This window comes from Aquarana catesbeiana, unplaced genomic scaffold (assembly GCF_042186555.1).
Source record: "Aquarana catesbeiana isolate 2022-GZ unplaced genomic scaffold, ASM4218655v1 unanchor235, whole genome shotgun sequence".
Lineage (NCBI taxonomy): Eukaryota > Metazoa > Chordata > Amphibia > Anura > Ranidae > Aquarana > Aquarana catesbeiana.
This window is the reverse complement of record NW_027362663.1, coordinates 1351331-1371264: the sequence shown is the minus strand read 5'-3', so window position 1 is coordinate 1371264 and position 19934 is coordinate 1351331. Positions and strand designations below refer to the sequence as shown.

General features: G+C 46.1%; 1 protein-coding gene across 2 annotated transcripts in view; it reads right to left on the bottom strand.

The window, feature by feature from the left end:
* Nucleotides 1–19934, bottom strand: part of LOC141121939 (uncharacterized) — a 68717-nt gene that overhangs the window by 37278 nt on the left and 11505 nt on the right. Inside the window, exon 1 of one of the 2 annotated variants that reach the window (XM_073611703.1) lies at nucleotides 100–178. The exons of the other annotated variant lie outside the window; for it this stretch is intronic. The gene's annotated coding sequence lies outside the window, so the exon portion shown is untranslated. Of the gene's footprint in view, nucleotides 1–99; nucleotides 179–19934 lie in introns of those variants that run through there. 2 annotated transcript variants of the gene reach the window in all.

The window sequence follows — 19934 nt, the reverse complement described above, 5'->3', positions numbered from 1 at the left end:
GCTGGCTGAACGATAAAACTGAACCATGTATGGCCAGCTTTGGAGGGAAGATATATTTATCATCAACTGATCCCCCTCAAGGGTTAATCTACGTATTACCTCCTCTGCCACCAGTTCCAGATAATGTTTCCTCGTACGTGGAACTTCGTGACATCACTTCCTGTCTTCCATAGAGACTTTCTGTCTGGGTAGAAGTGAGATCATCACCTTGTGGAGCTCAGAGGAACTGCAGCCTCGAGAAACGTCTGGTGGTGTGAACATGGCTTTGTGCTGTGTGTGTGTATGTACTGTATATCCTTATTAGGGATGAGTCCCTCGGTTTGGGTCAAATCCAGAACATGCGAACGGACCGAAAGTTTGCACGAACATTCGAACACCATTAAAGTCTATGGGACTCGAACTTGAGAAATCAAAAGTGCGCATTTTAAAGGCTAATATGCAAGTTATTGTCCTAAAAAGTGTTTGGGGACCCGGGTCCTGCCCCAGGGGACATGTATCAATGCAAAAGAAAGTTTTAAAAAAAGGCAGTTTTTTCGGGAGCAGTGATTTTAATTACGCTTAAAGTGAAAAAATAAAAGTGAAATACTCCTTTAAATATCGTACCTGGGGGGTGTCTATAGTATGCCTGTAAAGGGGCGCATGTTTCCCGTGTTTAGAACAATCTGACAGCAAAATGACATTTCTAAATGAATAAAAGTCATTTAAAACTGCTCGCGGCTGTGATGTAATGTTGGGTCATGTCAAAATGGCATGGGTACCCCCCAGCCCATTACCAGGCCCTTTGGGTCTTGTATGGATATTAAGGGGAACCCCGCACCCAAATTAAAAAAAGAAAAGGCATGGGGCCCCCAGGCTCTATATACTCTGAACGGCAGTATACAGGCGGTCCCCGGGTTACAAACAAGATAGGGACTGTAGGTTTTTTCTTAAGTTGAATCTGTTTGTAATTTGGAACAGGTACATTTTTTAAGTGTAGCTCCAGCCATCACCCCTGTAACATTTGTTTTGCTGTCTGTGCCCCTGTTCAGAAGATTTCACCTCATTTTCTGTCCCAATGACAATTGGATTTTGAAAATTTGGGGGTTTTAGGGAAACAAGGATTGGTGATAAAGCATCAGTGGAGACACCTTTTTCCCCATATCAACTCTTACAGGAGAGAATTTCCCTTCCTAGGGGTAGATTTCCTCTCACTTCCTGTTGTCTCCCTCCGTTTGTAAATAGGAGTTGTTTGTAAGTCGGATGTTTGAAAGTAGGGGACCGCCTGTATATACTATATGGCCTGCCCTATATACTCTGCAGAAATTTGGGCCTTAGGTGTTGGTGGTACCAGAACACTGTAAGCCCTCACAGTTACTCTTGGTGGGCGCTGGAACGGGCCCTGCTGTGAAATATTATTTAAAGAATTGTAATTACATGCCCCTGTTGAACAGGGTCAGAAAAATTTGGCCTTTGGTGGTGGTGTTGCTACAACACTGTAAGCCCTCACAGTTACTCTTAGTGACCTAAGTCACTAAGTCTCAGATGAGGCAGGTTCTTGGGCAGGTTGCATTCCTTTTGAAGGTCAGCCAGACGAGCACTGGCGTTATATGACCGGCAGAAATGCCCACAGACTTTCCTGGCCTGCCTCAGGAGATCCTGTAAACCCGGGTACCTGCACAAGAACCGCTGCACCACCAAATTAAGGACGTGAGCAAAACGGGGAACACTGGTCAAGTTTCCCTGTCGGAGGGTGGAGAGGAGGTTGGTGCCATTGTTGCAAACCACCATTCCTGCCTGAAGCTGGCATGGTGTCAACCAGCTCTGAACCTGCCCCTGCAGAGCTGCCAGAATCTCTGCCCCAGTGTGGCTCCTGTCCCCTAAGCAGACCAACTCAAGCACCACATGGCATCTTTTTGCCTGAGTGCTTGCATAGCCCCTAGAATGCCTACGGAGCACCACTGGTTCTGAGGACAAATCTGCACAGGAAGAGGCCATAGAGGAAGAAGAAGAGGAGGGGTGGAGGAGAGAGGTGTGGCAGAATCACCACTACCAGCATTTTAGAGGGGTGGTGGCGGAACAAGCTCCAACATTACTGCACCCTGTCCCGCATCCTTCCCAGCTGCCAGCAGGGTTACCCAGTGCACCGTGAAAGAAAGGTAACGTCCCTGTCCATGCCTGCTGGACCATGAGTCAGTGGTAATATGCACCTTACCGATGACCGCCCTGTCCAACGAGGCCAAGACATTGCCTTCCACATGCCGGTAGAGAGCCGGAATGGCCTTCCGAGAAAAAAAATGGTGTTTGGGAACCTGCCACTGAGGTACCACACATTCCACAAATTCTCGAAAGGGGGCAGAGTATGCCAGCTGAAAAGGCAGCTGTCAGAGAACTCACAGTGCTAGTGCACGTCTCCATGCAGCAGTGGCTAATCCCCATTCCGCTAATGCCAATGGACATTGTCAGAGAACTCACATTGCTAATGCCTGTCTCCGTGCAGCAGTGGCTAATTCCTATTCCGCTAATGCCAATGGCCATGCGCAGTGTCCCAGACAGAGGCGAACGAGTTTCCTGAATGAACGTGCGTACTCGCACACTCATACGAACGTGTACGCGCACTTGCACACCCATGCTAACTTGTGTGCGCACTCACGCACGCACATTCACGTTCACCAATCCTGGCGCATGGCACTCTATATAAACAGAGTCTCTGCCTGATACCAGCGCTGGATCGTCTTCAGCTTGTTCCTGAGTTCCTGATTGCTGTTTGACCTGTTACCTTGCTCCTGACAAACCCGGCTTCCTTGACCATTCTCCTGGATGACCCCTGCCTGTTATCTACCTTTACTGATTATACAGACTTTGGCTTGGATTCTCTACTACGGCTCTGCTTCCTGATTCTGTACCTCGCTGCCAGCCCGTTGCCAACCTCTGCCTGTCCTTGACTATGAACTTGCCTTCCGTTTATGTACCTTGTTGCCAGCCAGTTGCCAACTTTTGCCTGTTTCTGACGTTGCAGTTGTTCCTGAATCCATACTTACCTGCCTGGCTTCCGCTGGTACAGTTCTGGTGATCAGTCTTCACGCCTTCCTCCAAGAGGACCCTGTATCTCCAAGCTCCAGCCTTCAGCCTGCAGGCACCTGCACCCTTTTGTTGCCCCAGCACTCCCTGTCCTCACTACCAGGGGTGTTGGGACCAGAACCGTGCAAGAGGCCACCCTCAGCATTTCGGACTCCGCTGTAAGGTACGTGACAGTACGATCCAGCCAAAATGGAGTCCGAAAGGGGGGCCTCACCTTTGGAAGCTCTGTGCCAGCAGATTGCTGCCCTTACCCAGGCAGTCCAGGGCCTGCAAGATGGCTATCGTCAACTTGAGCAGAGAGTGGAGTCATTGTCTCCAAGCACCTCAACTCATCAGGCGGACACAGCATCTCGGCCCTCCGGCCCAGCAGCCTTAGCATCAGCACCCGCAGTGGTGGTGCCACCCCCAGAGCCTCGGGTTCCCACTCCAGAGAGGTTTTCGGGGGATCGTAGCAAGTTCCGTGCCTTCAGGAATGCCTGCCAGCTGTACTTCCTGCTACAACCCCGTACCTTCTCTTTGGAGAGCACAAAGGTGGGGTTCATCATCTCACTACTCCAGGGGGAACCCCAAACTTGGGCTCACCCCTTATTGGAACAGGCCAGCCCTCTGTTTGACACTATGGACTCTTTTCTGAATGAAATGGCCAAATTGTATGATGACCCTCAGTGTGCCACAACCGCGGAGGCCAGTCTCCATGCCCTCCAGCAGGGTCGAAGGCCAGTGGAGGACTACGTAACAGACTTTAGGCGGTGGAGTTCCGATACACTATGGAATGATACCGCCCTCCTCTATCAGTTCCGCATTGGATTTTCTGAGGCACTGAAAGATGAGTTGGTCCATGTTGGAATTCCCAGTTCTTTGGAGGACCTGATCCAATTGTCCATCCAGATAGATCGTTGTCTAGAAGAACGGAGATCTGAGAGAACCAGCCAAATTCGTCCCACATGGATGTTGCTTAAAGTTCCTACCAATCCTCCTATTCCCGCCTCCCATGTACCTGCTGCCACCTCTGAGGCTCCGGAGCCAGTGCAGATAGGCCTGCTCCGTTCACCACTGTCACCAGAAGAAAAGCAGTGTGGGTGCCAGAACAACCTCTGCCTCTATTGTGGGGAAGCCGGCCACTATGCAAATATGTGCCCGAATAAGACCTGTAAGTTTAACTCTTTGCCTCATGAACCTTGTGCATTGACTTTAACCAAATCCGCTCACTTTGCTGTCCCTGTCTCACTACAGCTTCCAGAAGGAACACTCCGGGTCCAGGCTATAATTGATTCTGGAGCCTGCAGCTGCTTCGTTGACCATGCCTTCATCCTGCAACACAACATTCCATTAACGCCCAAGCAACGACTCTCCATACAGCTAGCAGATGGGTCAAATATCAAATCCGGGCCTATTACTCATGAAACCAAACCACTATCTGCTAACATACTACCCGACCATCAGGAACTACTATGCCTGGACGTCATCTCCTCACCACTATTTCCAATCATTCTGGGGATGCCATGGCTGCAAGCCCATAACCCTCAAATTAATTGAGTTACCGGTGAGGTGGTCTTCCAGTCTACCTACTGTCTCCAGAACTGCCTCAAGGACTTCCTCCATATGGTCCCAATCATCGGCTGCTTAAAATCTGCATCTGAATCCCAAAAACTGGTCCCATCTGTATACCATAGCTTCCTGGATGTATTTGATAAACAGAAGGCGGACACTCTCCCCCCCCCCACCGGGTTTATGATTGCCCGATCAAATTATTACCAGGGGCAGAAATTCCTTTTGGAAGGATCTTTCCTCTGTTGGAACCTGAACTCTTAGTCCTTAAGGAGTACATTGACGAGAACCTCAGAAAGGGGTTCATCCGACACTCCTCTTCTCCAGCTGGTGCTGGAATATTCTTCGTCGAGAAGAAAGATCATTCCCTCAGCCCATGTGTGGACTACAGGGACTTGAATAAAATAACAGTTAAAAAACGCTATCCTCTCCCACTGATCCCAGAACTGTTCCAGAGACTTAGTTCGGCGAAGATATTCACAAAGCTGGATTTACGAGGTGCCTACAATTTAATCAGAATCCATGAAGGGGGTGAGCGGAAGACGACTTTGCTCCCAGCTGATGGTGGCGTGCATGTGGATTTTGTGAACACAAGTGGAGTTTTGAACTAAAGTGGAGAGTTAAAAAACAGGAGCTGTGCTTTTGACTGCTTCTGCTTGCAAGTGTTGTTTTAGGGTTTTTTTTTTTTTTTTTTTTCCTTTGCTATCAGTTTTTAAAATACTTTTTTTTTCCCTCCTTTTTTTCTGACACTTTTTAAACATCTTTTTTTTTTTTTTTTTCCCTGCTAATTAAGGGGAGTGGTTAATTGTTCCCAGGTGTATAAAAGTGTCTATACAAACTCCCCTGGAGCTTGCTCCGAGCTGATGGTGGCCCATGAAAAAAAAAAAATTAAAAGTCAGCAGCTACAAATACTGCAGCTGCTGACTTTTAATTGGACACTTACCTGTCCCAGGGTCCAGCGATGCGGGGGATCGAAGCCCCGCTCATCTCCCCCTCCGTTCAGCGGCGCCGGCATTGCAACTGTGGGTGCCGGGCTGTGGCTTCACAGCCTGGCACCCACTGCGCATGCACGAGCGGCGCCACGCGCCGTGATTGGCCGCTCAGTCACCTGGGACCTGTAACGGGTCCCAGATGATTGACAGGAGGGAGGGAGCAGAGCCGACTCCTTCCTGTGCCGAGGGGGAAGTGATGTCACCAGCCCAGGCACTGGAAGAGGCAGACTACGAGGGACCCCTAGCAACAGGCATTTAGAGGTAAGTAAAAAAAAAAATTCCAAATGTTTTTTTTTATTTTTTTTTTAGGCACTGTCATTGATTTTTTTTTTTTAGGGTGGAACACCACTTTAAACTTCCCTTAAGTAATTGTATTGTAACTGGGAAATGAGTGCTAGCAGGGTTGAAGGTTTTGTTCAGTGCACAGTGTGCCACATGTATGCAAAATTGGTGCAACAGCTCCAGGATGGATACCGCTGTGACAGATGTGAGCAGGTTGCCCTTCTGGAAGCTCGCATTAGAGATCTGGAGGAGCAAGTTGCAACACTGGGCAGAAAGGACAACCTTGAAGGGGGTCCTCTGCTCGCTGAGCAGGTGGTCAGTAGGGTTGATGTGGAGGGTGGAGGGGCAAGTCAGGATTATCAGATAGGAAGATGGGTTAATGTAGTTAGAGGGAGTGGAAGGGGCTCGCAGAATAGGAAGGCCAGTCCTGTGTTTGTGCATCAAAACAAATTTGCCAAGTTGGGTGAAGATGTGGAGGTGGCAAACACAGAGGTGGCAGCCCTAGATGTCACTGCTACCCCTAACAGCCGGGAGAGCAGCCCATCTAATAGAGGTGGTGAGGGGAGTGCAGGTAGGCCTAGACAGTTGGTGGTTATAGGGGATTATATAATCAGAAGGACTGTAGTGCCATTTTTACTACTAAAAATTATATGAAAAACACCAGAGCAAAATGTAATAATGCATTAAAGTGTTTGTTCACCGATGCCAGAAGTCTGCCAAGCAAAATAGGTGAGTTGGAAGCTCTGGTGCATGAGGTGAAGTATGATGTAATCGGTATTGCTGAAACTTGGCTTCAATCCTCACATGACTGGGCTATTAATATTCCTGGCTATGCACTCTTTCGGAGAGACAGGGTAAAAAGGAAAGGTGGCGGGGCCTGTCTCTATGTGAGAAGTGATCTCAAAGCAAGTGTGAAAGAGGACCTGATTGATGGAGAGTGTGATGAGTCTGAAGCATTATGGGTGGAACTGCATATAGATGTGCGTAGTTCAAAGTTAATCATTGGAGTTTGTTATAGACCACCCAATGTTAACGAGGAGGTGGAGACTCCTTGCACAGCTGGAAAGGGCTGCAAGGGCTGGGATGGTGGTAATAATGGGGGATTTTAACTACCCAGAAATTGACTGGAGTAATGGCACTGCTGGGACAGTTAAAGGGCAAAAATTTATAAACCTAGTACAGGACAATTTTATGGTCCAGTTTATTGAGGCCCCAACTAGGAATTATGCTCTGGTAATTATGGATCTGGTAATCTCAAACCATGCAGAGCTTATTACTAATGTTCAGATAAAGGAACACCTGAGTAGCAGTGACCATAACATGATTTCATTTGATGTTAGCTGTAAACAAGAGATACATACGGGAAAGATAAAAACACTTAACTTCAAGAGAGCAAATTTTCCAAAGATGAGGGCTGCTCTCCAGGACTTAGACTGGGAGGGAATATTGGCATCGATAAACACAGAACAGAAATGGGAATTCTTCAAAAAGACTGTTTGGGACCTCACTGCAAAGTATATTCCCATGGGCAATAAGTTTAAAAGGCTAAAAATAAAACCTATGTGGCTCACGGTCAAAGTTAGAAAAGCTATAAACAATAAGAAAATAGTTTTTAAAAAATATAAAAATGAAGGAACACTAGTGTCGTTTAAATGCTACAAAGAATTTAACAGAATATGTAAAAAGGAAATCAAGGATGCAAAAATTCGAAATGAACGACAGATCGCAAAAAATAGTAGGACAAACCCCCAAAAATTCTTCAAATATATTAATAGTAAAAAAGTCAGGTCTGAGCATGTATGCCCTTTACAAAGTGTGGAATGGGTGACTGGGGACAAAGAGAAGGCAAATTTATTAAATACTTTCTTCAGCTCTGTGTATACAAAGGAGCATGGGGGAGCTCATGTCCATAATGGGGGTGGTAATGACACAGCCCCGAATGATCCACAATGGCTCAAAAGTGATATGGTCCAGAAATATTTAGACAGAATAAAGGTGAATAAAGCACCTGGACCTGATGGCATCCACCCCCTGATCCTAAAAGAATTGAGCTCTGTAATTTCAAAGCCATTGTATCTAATTTTTAGGGACTCATTAATGACGGGAATAGTACCACTGGATTGGCGCAGGGTGAACCTAGTGCCTATATTTAAAAAGGGATCAAAGTCTTTACCAAGTAACTATAGACCTGTTAGTTTAACTTCTATAGTCTGGAAGATACTGGAGCGTTTAATAAAAGACTACATAGACGAGTTCTTGCTGGAAAAAAACATTTTAAGCAACAGACAGCATGGATTCATGAAAGACAGAAGTTGTCAGACAAACCTGATTTCTTTTTATGAAGAGGTAAGTAAAACCTTGGACAGAGGGGTGGCTGTGGACGTGGTATACTTGGATTTTGCAAAAGCGTTCAATACAGTTCCGCACACACGGCTCATGTGTAAGTTAAAGTCTACAGGCCTGGAAATATCAATTTGTAAATGGATAGAAAACTGGCTAAAAGACAGAATTCAGAGAGTAGTGGTTAATGATTCTTACTCTGAATGGTCTAGGGTTATCAGTGGTGTACCCCAAGGTTCAGTGCTGGGACCCTTACTTTTTAATATCTTTATAAATGATATTGGGTCTGGGATCAAAAGTAACATTTCTGTCTGTGCAGATGACACCAAGCTATGCAGTGGAATAACGTCCTTACAGGATGTCTCCAATTTATAAGCCGATCTCAATGCTCTGTCTAATTGGGCATCTATGTGGCAGATGAGGTTTATGGTTGAGAAATGTAAAGTTATGCACTTGGGGGCTAAGAATATGCATGCATCATACATACTAGGGGGAGTACAACTGGGGGAATCAGTGGTGGAGAAGGATCTGGGGGTTTTGGTAGACCATAAGCTCAATAATAGCATGCAATGCCAAGCTGCGGTTTCCAAAGCGAGCAAAGTCCTTTCTTGTATTAGGAGAGGTATGGACTCCAGAGAGAGAGATATCATTTTGCCCCCCTGTACAAATCATTAGTAAGACCTCATCGGGAATATGCAGTTCAGTTTTGGGCACCAGTTCTCAAAAAGGATATCGGGGAACTGGAGAAAGTGCAGAGAAGGGCAACCAAACTGATAAGAGGCATGGAGGAGATCAGCTATGAGGAAAGATTAGAGGAACTGAATTTGTTCACTCTTGAGAAGAAGAGAATATAGGGGGATATGATCAACATGTTCAAATATATAAGGGGTCCATATAGTGAACTTGGTGTTCAGTTATTCACTTTACGGTCAACACAGAGGACAAGGGGGCACTCTTTACGACTGGAGGAAAAGAGATTTCATCTCCAAATAAGGAAAGGTTTCTTCACAGTAAGAGCTGTGAAAATGTGGAATAGACTCCATCCAGAGGTGGTTCTGGCCAGCTCAGTAGATTGCTTTAAGAAAGGCCTGGATACTTTCCTAAATGTACATAATATAACTGGGTACTGATATTTATAGGTAAAGTTGATCCAGGGAAAATCCGATTGCCTCTTGGGGGATCAGGAAGGAATTTTTTTCCCTGCTGTAGCAAATTGGAACATGCTCTGCTGGGGTTTTTTGCCTTCCTCTGGATCAACTGTGGGTATAGTATTGGGTATATTGGATTGTACGATATTTTTTTTTTGTTTTTTTTTGTTTTTTTTTTTTTATTTTTATGGTTGAACTGAATGGACTTGTGTCTTTTTTCAACCTGACTAACTATGTAACTATGTAACGACTTTCCGGACACGCTTTGGCCACTTTGAGTACTTGGTTATGCCATTCAGACTCTGTAACGCACCGGCTACTTTCCAGCATTTTGTAAACAATGTTTTCAGAGACTTTTTGGACTTATTCGTGATTGTTTACTTGGATGACATTTTGATATTCTCGACCTCCCTAGAAGCACATCGTGACCATGTAAAACAAGTTCTTCACAGATTGAGACAAAACGGACTTTACGCTAAAGCCGAGAAATGTGAGTTTGAGCGCCAGACCATTCACTTTATCGGCCTGGTAATATCAACTGGGGGTGTGGCAATGGTTCCTCAGAAGGTCTCAGCCATTATGTCCTGGCCACCCCCAACCGATAAAAAAGGAGTATAACGTTTTATTGGGTTCTCCAATTTCTTCACAAGGAAGCAAAGCCGTTTTCAATGAACTGCAGCAGCTCAAGCTGCATTTGACAAATTAAAAGGGTTATTTACCTCCGCCCCAGTGCTAAAACATCCTGATCCTGCCTTGCCTTATACCCTGGAGGTGGACGCATCGGAAAGTGCTGTGGGGGCCATCCTGTCCTAACACCAAGGACCTAAGTCCTTAATGCACCCTGTGGCTTTCTTTTCCAAAAAATTAGGTTTATCAGAAAGAAATTATGACGTAGGGAACCGAGAACTCTTGGCAATAAAATCGGCCTTGGAAGAATGGCGGTACCTCCTGGAGGGAGCAGCACACCCAATATTGATCTTCACAGATCATAAAAATTAAGAATATCTCAGGACTGCAAAGCGCCCCAGACCCAGACAGGCAAGATGGGCTCTTTTCTTTTCTCGTTTTAATTTCCATATTACCTACCGGCCAGGGTCTAAAAACATCAAACCCGATGCGTTATCCCGCATGTTCACGGAGGCTGAGGTTTTATCCCCACCAGATACTATCCTGCAAGCTGGGAATTTCTTACTAACCCAATTCAGTTTTGTGTCACAAATCCGTCAGGCATCCCTAAAAACATCGCTACCCCCAGGTACAAACCTCCAAGAAAAGGATGGGCTCTTCTGGCGAGGAAATAACATTTTTGTCCCTTAAAATCTGCGCACCACCACCCTACAGGTCTGCCATGACTATCCCTTGGCAGGTCACTTTAGGGTTCACAAGACTATGGACCTAGTTCAAAGGCACTTCTGGTGGCCCAATCTTGCAAAGGACTGCAGGAACTACGTTAATTCTTGCCTGACCTGCCTCAGGAATAAGAACAGTAAAAATAAAGCATGGGGACTATTGAGACCACTGCCTATCCCTGAAAGGCCATGGGATAAGATCGCAATGGACTTCATTGTCGAGCTCCCTCCCTCTGAGGGGTTTTCATCCATCTTCATGGTAGCTGACCGCTTTTCTAAAATGGCACATTTTATCCCCATGAAAGGGACCCCGTCAGCAACCGAGACTGCCAGGACATTTATTAAAGAAATTGTTAGGCTCCACGGAATCCCCAGTGACATTGTTTCTGATCGTGGAGTACAGTTAACATCAAAATTTTGAAAATCATTATGTGAAGCACTAAGCATCAAACTCAGTTTTTTCTCAGCCTATCACCCCCAGAACAACGGGCAGACTGAATGTACTGGTCAAATGTTGGAGCAGTACCTACGTTGCTTCTCCTCTTTTTCTCAGGAAGATTGGGCCTCATTACTGCCTTTGGCAGAATTCGCATTCAACAACTCTACTTACTCTGCCACAAATCAGTCACCATTCTTTTCCAATTATGGATTTCATCCCTCCTTCTTGCCAGACTCTCCTGTACCAGCTGTCCAGGATAGATTAAATTTCTTTGTCACATGGAGTCTCTTCTACGTCAAGAGACATTAATTAAACCTTTATCCACAATTTACAAGGCTTTGCAGCCTACCGTACATCAAGGCCTGGAGAGACTCCATGTCTTTTGGGTGTCGGAGCTGCCGGAATTGGATGGGGAGGACTGAGAGGATGTTTGGGACTCCCCATTTGGACACCTGGTCTCTTCTAGAGATCGATTGATCCAATTTAAAATATTACACAAGTTTTATTACACCCCATACAGGCTTCACAAAATATACCCTGACTGCACGTCGCAGTGTTGGCGTTGTCAAGCTGACTCTGCCGGTTTCTTACACATGATCTGGGCATGCCCCGATGTACAGCATTACTGGTCATTAATCACTACCTTTATCACTGAACTGATCACAATTCCCATACCCCAAAAGATAGAGATTTGCCTGCTTGGTCTGGTGGATGCTCTTACCCCCTCGAGGGCAGTTCGTACACTGATAGAACTACTTCTCTTCTATGCCAGGAAACTTATTGTACTCAAGTGGAGGGCTCCCACGTCTACCCTTACCCTAAATGCATGGAAATCATTAGTCAACCTTACAGTACCCTTATATAAAGAAACATACTCCAATAGAGGATGCCCTCTAAAATTTCAAAAGGTCTGGAACATATGGCTTGAGTCTGAAACAACAACTGTACAACAAGAAGACCCTGTAGGACTATCTGTCTGATTCGATCTTGCAGATGAGATGATAGCTCCTATGACTGCTCCCCCCTGGGGTGTATTCTGACTAGGCGCGCACCTATAGCCGCCCACTTGACGTAGACCATTTTTTAGGAAGATACCTGTCGTATATCACATTTTTATTTAAATTTCTAAGCATTACACTTATCCTGTTATTCTTTAGCAGCAAGCTATGGGGTTGTTTTGTTATTGTTCAACTTGTTTAACTGGTCTTGGCCAGTAATTAAGGTAGGACATGTCTTGCTTAGTGTTTTTATGCACCTTGAGCCGGGGAATGCCCAGAGGCTCTGTTATGCAACATTCCTTTCTCTGAAATAAATAAGAATCTTGAAAAAAAAAAAAATTCTTTGTCATGAACAATCGGGTGCTTAGAGAAACCATCTCTAAAGCACAGGAAGATAAAAAAAAATTCTTCAACAAGAGAAGAAGGGGGGAATTGGACTTAAAAGATGGTGACCGTGTATGGCTTTCAACTACAAACCTGAAACTGGCATGCCCTTCCAAGAACCTGGGACCCTGATACTTGGGGCCCTTCCCAGTTAAGAAGATCAATTCGGTAGCCTATGAACTTGAACTCCCCCATTTAGGATCCACCCTGTATTTCATGCTTCACTACTTAAGCCCGATGTACCAAATTCCTTTGTGGACCTCCAGAAGCTATAATGGTGAATGGGGAGGAGGTATTCGAGATTAAAGCCATTTTGGAATATAGGAAACGACAAGGGCAGAACCAGTATTTAATCAAATGGAGAGGCTTTGGCCCAGAAGAAAATTCCTGGGAGCCTGAAACAAATCTCCATGCCCAGAGACTCATACGGGCCTTTCATCGCTCCCGCCCAGAGGGTTTGGTTCGAAGAGGCATCCAGAGGCTGCCCTTAAGGAGAGGGCAGTGTCAGAGAACTCACAGTGCTAGTGCCCATCTCCATGCTGCAGTGGCTAATCCCCATTCCGCTAATGCCAATGGACATTGTCAGAGAACTCACAGTGCTAATGCCCGTCTCCGTGCAGCAGTGGCTAATTCCCATTCTGCTAATGCCAATGGCCAATGCGCAGTGTCCCCAACAGAGGCGAACGAGTTCTGGAATGAACGTGCGCACTTGCGCACCCATACGAACGTGTACACGCACTCGCACACCCATGCTAACGTGTGTGCGCACTCGCGCAAGGACATTCACGTCCACCAATCCTGGCGCATGGCGCCCTATATAAACAGAGTCTCTGCCTGATACCAGTGCTGGATCGTCTTCAGCTTGTTCCTGAGTTCCTGATTGTGGTTTGACCTGTTACCTTGCTCCTGACAAACCCAGCTTCCTTGACCATTCTCCTGGATCACCCCTGCCTGTTATCTACCTTTACTGATTATTATTTACTTTACCTTGGCTTGGATTCTCTACTACGGCTCTGCTTCCTGATTCTGTACCTCACTGCCAGCCCATTGCCAACCTCTGCCTGTCCTTGACTACGAACTTGCCTTCCATTTATGTACCTTGTTGCCAGCCAGTTGCCAACCTTTGCCTGTTTCTGACGTTGCAGTTATTTCTGAATCCATACTTACCTGCCTGGCTTCCACTGAACAGTTCTGGTGATCAGTCTTCACGCCTTCCTCCAAGAGGACCCTGTATCTCCAAGCTCCAGCCTTCAGCCTGCAGGCACCTGCACCCTTTTGTTGCCCCAGCACTCCCTGTTAGGGATGAGCTTCGCGTTTGAGTCAAACCCATGTTTGACTCGAACATCGGCTGTTTGATTGATCGCCGAATTGCGAACGTTATGGGCTGTTCACGCCAAATTCATGTGGTGTGTCACGGCCCATAATTTACTGCGGCATCGCAGTGCATTACTGGCTGATGATTGGCCAAGCATGCACTATGACCCGCATGCTTGGCCAATCACAGCGCCGTCGGTAGAGAGAGCTGTAATCGGCCAAAGCCAGGGTGGCTTTAGCCAATTATGGCTCAGGGGGTTTAAAACACGCCCCAGACTATATAAGGCCGCCTGCACGGTGGCCCTGTGCAGTGTGTTCCGGCGTGCTTAGATAGAGAGAGAGAGACAGTGTCATTTCATTTGAGTTAGCTAGATTAGGCAGGACAGTCAGTGAGTTAGCTGTACTTATAGTGTATTGTGTATATATATGCATCCCAGGTGTTGCGCATATATATATATATATATACACACTGTATTCAGTTTAGCTAGATCCCTTCCTGTTATCTTCCTACTGACAGGCAGGCTTGTCTTGTTACAGTATTTGCAGCTACCTGAAGAAAATTGCTGGTGTTCTTTTGATCCTATTAGTACCACAGTCAGGCAGCTAGACTATTTACAGTTAGCGTAGTGCGTCCTCCTCACAGTGTTCAGTTAAAGCTACAAGTTAGTTTAGTGTGACCTCTGCACAGTGTTCAGCTAAAACTACAAGTTAGTGTAGTGCACAGTGTTCAGCTAAAGCTACAAGTTAGGGTAGTGCGTCCTCCTCACAGTGTTCAGCTAAAACTACGAGTTAGTGTAGTGCGACCTCTGCACAGTGTTCAGCTAAAGCTACAAGTTAGTGTAGTGCATCCTGCTCACAGTGTTCAGCCAAAACTACAAGTTAGTGTAGTGCGACCTCTGCACAGTGTTCAGCTAAAGCTACAAGTTAGTGTAGTGCGTCCTGCTCACAGTGTTCAGCTAAAACTACAAGTTAGTGTAGTGCGACCTCTGCACAGTGTTCAGCTAAAGCTACAAGTTAGTGTAGTGAGACCTCTGCACATTGTTCAGCTAAAGCTACAAGTTAGTGTAGTGCGTCCTGCTCACAGTGTTCAGCCAAAACTACAAGTTAGTGTAGTGTGACCTCTGCACAGTGTTCAGCTAAAGCTACAAGTTAGTGTAGTGCGTCCTCCTCACAGTGTTCAGCTAAAACTACAAGTTAGTGTAGTGAGACCTCTGCACAGTGTTCAGCTAAAGCTACAAGTTAGTGTAGTGCGTCCTCCTCACAGTGTTCAGCTAAAGCTACAAGTTAGTTTAGTGTGACCTCTGCACAGTGTTCAGCTAAAGCTACAAGTTAGGGTAGTGCGACCTCTGCACAGTGTTCAGTTAAAGCTACAAGTTAGTGTAGTGCATCCTCCTCACAGTGTTCAGCTAAAACTACAAGTTAGTGTAGTGAGACCTCTGCACAGTGTTCAGCTAAAACTACAAGTTAGTGTAGTGCGACCTTTGCACAGTGTTCAGTTAAAGCTACAAGTTAGTGTAGTGCATCCTCCTCACAGTGTTCAGCTAAAACTACAAGTTAGTGTAGTGCGACCTTTGCACAGTGTTCAGTTAAAGCTACAAGTTAGTGTAGTGCATCCTCCTCACAGTGTTCAGCTAAAACTACAAGTTAGTGTAGTGAGACCTCTGCACAGTGTTCAGCTAAAGCTACAAGTTAGTGTAGTGCGTCCTGCTCACAGTGTTCAGCTAAAACTACAAGTTAGTGTAGTGAGACCTCTGCACAGTGTTCAGCTAAAGCTACAAGTTAGTGTAGTGCGTCCTGCTCACAGTGTTCAGCTAAAACTACAAGTTAGTGTAGTGAGACCTCTGCACAGTGTTCATCTAAAGCTACAAGTTAGTGTAGTGCGTCCTGCTCACAGTGCTCAGCTAAAACTACAAGTTAGTGTAGTGCGACCTCTGCACAGTGTTCAGCTAAAGCTACAAGTTAGTGTAGTGAGACCTCTGCACAGTGTTCAGCTAAAGCTACAAGTTAGTGTAGTGCATCCTGCTCACAGTGTTCAGCTAAAACTACAAGTTAGTGTAGTGCGACCTCTGCACAGTGTTCAGCTAAAGCTACAAGTTAGTATAGTGAGACCTCTGCACAGTGTTCAGCTAAAGCTACAAGTTAGTGTAGTGCGTCCTGCTCACAGTGTTCAGCTAAAACTACAAGTTAGTGTAGTGCGACCTCTGCACAGTGTTCAGCTAAAGCTACAAGTTAGTATAGTGAGACCTCTACACAGTGTTCAGCTAAAGCTACAAGTTAGTGTAGTGCGTCCTCCTCACAGTGTTCAGCTAAACCTACAAGTTATTTTTTTGCGAGCTCTGCACAGTGTTCAGCTAAAGCTACCTGTAGAAGGTTGGTGGTGTTCTCATACTACAGGCAGGCAGTTGATATATATATATATATATATATATATATATATATATATATATATATATATCCCAGCTTAGTGCAGCTACAGGCCATTAATATGTCTGGAGTGCCAACAAGGAGAGGCAGACAGTCACAAGCCAATAAAAGAAGGCAAGCAGGCTCTGTGTCTAGAGGCAACAGTGCTGGTCGTGGAGACGGTGCATCCTCATCAGCATGTGGCCGTGGGACACGCTTGACCTCTTTTTCGGCAGCTGGCCGTGTTGAGCCGCAACATGTGGAAGACTTGGTCGAGTGGATGACCAAGCCGTCCTCATCCTCCTCATCCTCTCTCACCCATGCTCAGGGTACTTTGTCTGGCAAAGCAGTGGCCTCTTTCCTCGGCTCAATGTCATCAGTGACTCCTTCCCTAGCCCCACCATGTTCTCCTGAGGAGTCCCTCAAACTGTTTGACCACAGTGTTGGGTACATGCTCCAGGAGGATGCCCAGCGTTTGGAAGGCTCTGATGATGATACTGAGCTAGATGAAGCCAGTAACGTGAGCACGGACAGAGGGGGTGCCCAAGAAGGACAGCAATCTGGTAGTCATGCTCCCCCTGCTGCAGCATGCTGCCAGGTGTGCTCCAGTGATGAGGAGGGAGGGGATGATGAGGTCACTGACTCAACGTGGGTGCCTGATAGGAGAGAGGAGGAGGAGGAGGCGGCACATCACCAACGAGGCAGGATGCCCTCCAGGGGCCAGCCTAAGGGCAGCACACTGACCGCATCACACCCCAAAGCTCCGCATGTGCAGAGCGCTGCAGTCTCTGCGCGTTATTCCTATTCCATCAGCAGCAGTCTTTAAGGGATCAGTCCCAAGAAACACATGGACTTGTACATAGCTGGGAGGAGGTGGCTGCGGACCATGTCGTCCTTAGTGACCCAGAGGACTCCGGACCGAATGCCTCAGCAAACCTACGCTGCATGGCCTCCCTGATCCTGCAAAGCCTGCGTAAGGATCCTCGTATTCGTGGTATCAAGGAGAAGGACCAATACTGGCTGGCAACCCTCCTTGATCCACGTTACAAGGGTAAGGTTGCGGACCTTATCTTGCCATCGCAGAGGGAGCAGAGGATGAAAAATCTTCGGGAGGCCTTGCAGAAAGGTCTGTGCAACGCGTTCCCAGAGACTGGGAGGTTACAAACTCCTGTTTCTGGACAACGTGTTGCTGAGGCTTCGGTCAGTCAAAGAAGGAGCGGTGGAGAAGGTGGCCGTCTGACCAATGCGTTCAGACAATTTTTTTGGTCCGCAGCCCCAAGGTATGATCGGTTCCAGCAACCATCGCCAGCATCTGTTTTACATGGTGCAGGAATACCTAGGGGCAAGATCTGACTTGGACACCTTTCCCACCGAAAATCCTCTGGGTTACTGGGTCTTGAGGATGGATCACTGGCCAGAGCTTGCACAGTATGCAATTGAGCTACTGGCCTGTCCTGCATCCAGCGTTCTTTCGGAACGCACATTCAGTGCTGCTGGAGGCTTTGTAACCGATCACAGGTTGCGTCTGTCCACCGACTCGGTTGATCGACTGATCTTCATAAAAATGAATCAGTCTTGGATCACCACCAGCTACCAAGCACCTGATGCTGATGTAACCGAATTTTTTTTTTTTAAATCTCAGATCCTTTCAAAGACTGCCTATGCTGATGCTGAGTGACTATCCTGAGTAATTATCCTCTTCCTCCTCAATGATCACGCTGATAGCTTGTAAGAACATTTTTGGTTCTGGGCGCCACCACCAGTGCCTAAGGCCCAATTTTTCAGCCCCTGTTTAACAGGGGCGTGTAATTACAATTTTTGCTGCAATACTTTGCAGCAGGGCTCATTCCTGCGTTCCAACTAGAGTATTTGTGAGGGGTTGCAGTGTTGTGGCACCAGCACCAGTGCCTAAGGCCCAATTTTTCAGCCCCTGTTCATCAGGGGCATGTAATTACAATTCTTGATCTAATATTTCACAGCAGGGCCCATTTCTGCGCCCACCAAAAGCGAGTGAGGACTTACAGTGTTGTGGCACTAGCACCACCACTACCAAAGGCCCAATTTTTCTGCCCCTTTTCAACAGGGGAATGTAATTACAATTCTTGATCTAATATTTCACAGCAGGGCCCTGTGAGGGCTTACAGTGTTGTGGCCACAACAACACCTAAGGCCCAAATTTCTGCTGAGTATATAGGGCAGACCCCTACTTTCAAACATCCAACTTACAAACGACTCCTACTTGCAAACGGAAGGAGACAACAGGAAGTGAGATGAAATCTACCCCTAGGAAGGGAAATTCTCTCCTGTAAGAGTTAATATGGGAAAAACATTTCTCCTTTCCACTGACTTTATCACCAATCCTTGTTTCACAAAAAAACCCAAATTTTCAAAAAACATTTGTCATCGGGACAAAAAATGAGGTGAAATCTTCTGAAGAGGAGCACAGACAGCAAAACAAATGTCACAGGGGTGATAACCCTTCCCTATGTTTTCCAAAAAGCTTAAAAAATATTTTTTGGCTGGAGCTAAACACGTTAAAAATTAGGGATAAGCTCCGAGTTCAAGTCGAACTCATATTCGACTCGAACATTGGCTGTTCGCAAGTTCGCCGAAGAGTGAACAATTTGGGGTGTTCGCGGCAAATTCGAATGCCGCGGAACACCCTTTAAAAGTCTATGGGAGAAATCAAAAGTGCTAATTTTAAAGGCTTATATGCAAGTTATTGTCATAAAAAGTGTTTGGGGACCTGGGTCCTGCCCCAGGGGACATGGATCAATGCAAAAAAAAGTTTTAAAAACGGCCGTTTTTTCAGGAGCAGTTATTTTAATAATGCTTAAAGTCAAACAATAAAAGTGTAATATCCCTTTAAATTTCATAGCTGGGGGGTGTCTATAGTATGCCTGTAAAGGGGCGCATGTTACCCGTGTTTAGAACAGTCTGACAGCAAAATGACATTTCGAAGGAAAAAACCCATTTAAACCTACTCGCGGCTATTGCATTGCCGACAATACACATAGAAGTTCATTGATAAAAACGGCATGGGAATTCCCCACAGGGGAACCCCGAACCAAAATTAAAAAAAAAAAATTACGTGGGAGTCCCCCTAAATTCCATACCAGGCCCTTCAGGTCTGGTATGGATATTAAGGGGAACCCCGGCCAAAAATTTTTAAAAAATGACGTGGGGTTCCCCCTAAATTCCATACCAGACCCTTCAGGTCTGGTATGGATTTTAAGGGGAACCCCGCACCAAAAAAAAAACAAGGGGACCCCCAGATCCCGCCCCCCCCTGTGTGAAATGGTAAGGGGGTACTTACCCCTACCATTTCACTAAAAAACTGTCAAAAATGTTAAAAATGACAAGAGACAGTTTTTGACAATTCCTTTATTTAAATGCTTCTTCTTTCTTCTATCTTCCTTCATCTTCTTCTTCTTCTGGTTCTTCTGGTCGCCGTTTTTTTTTTTTTTTTTTTTGGCGCGGGGTTCCCCTTAAAATCCAAACCAGACCTGAAGGGTCTGGTATGGAATTTAGGGGGAACCCCACGTCATTTTTTTAAAAAATTTTGGCCGGGGTTCCCCTTAATATGGAATTTAGGGGGACTCCCAGGTCATTTTTTTTTTTAAATTTTGGTTCGGGGTTCCCCTGTGGGGAATTCCCATGCCGTTTTTATCAATTAACTT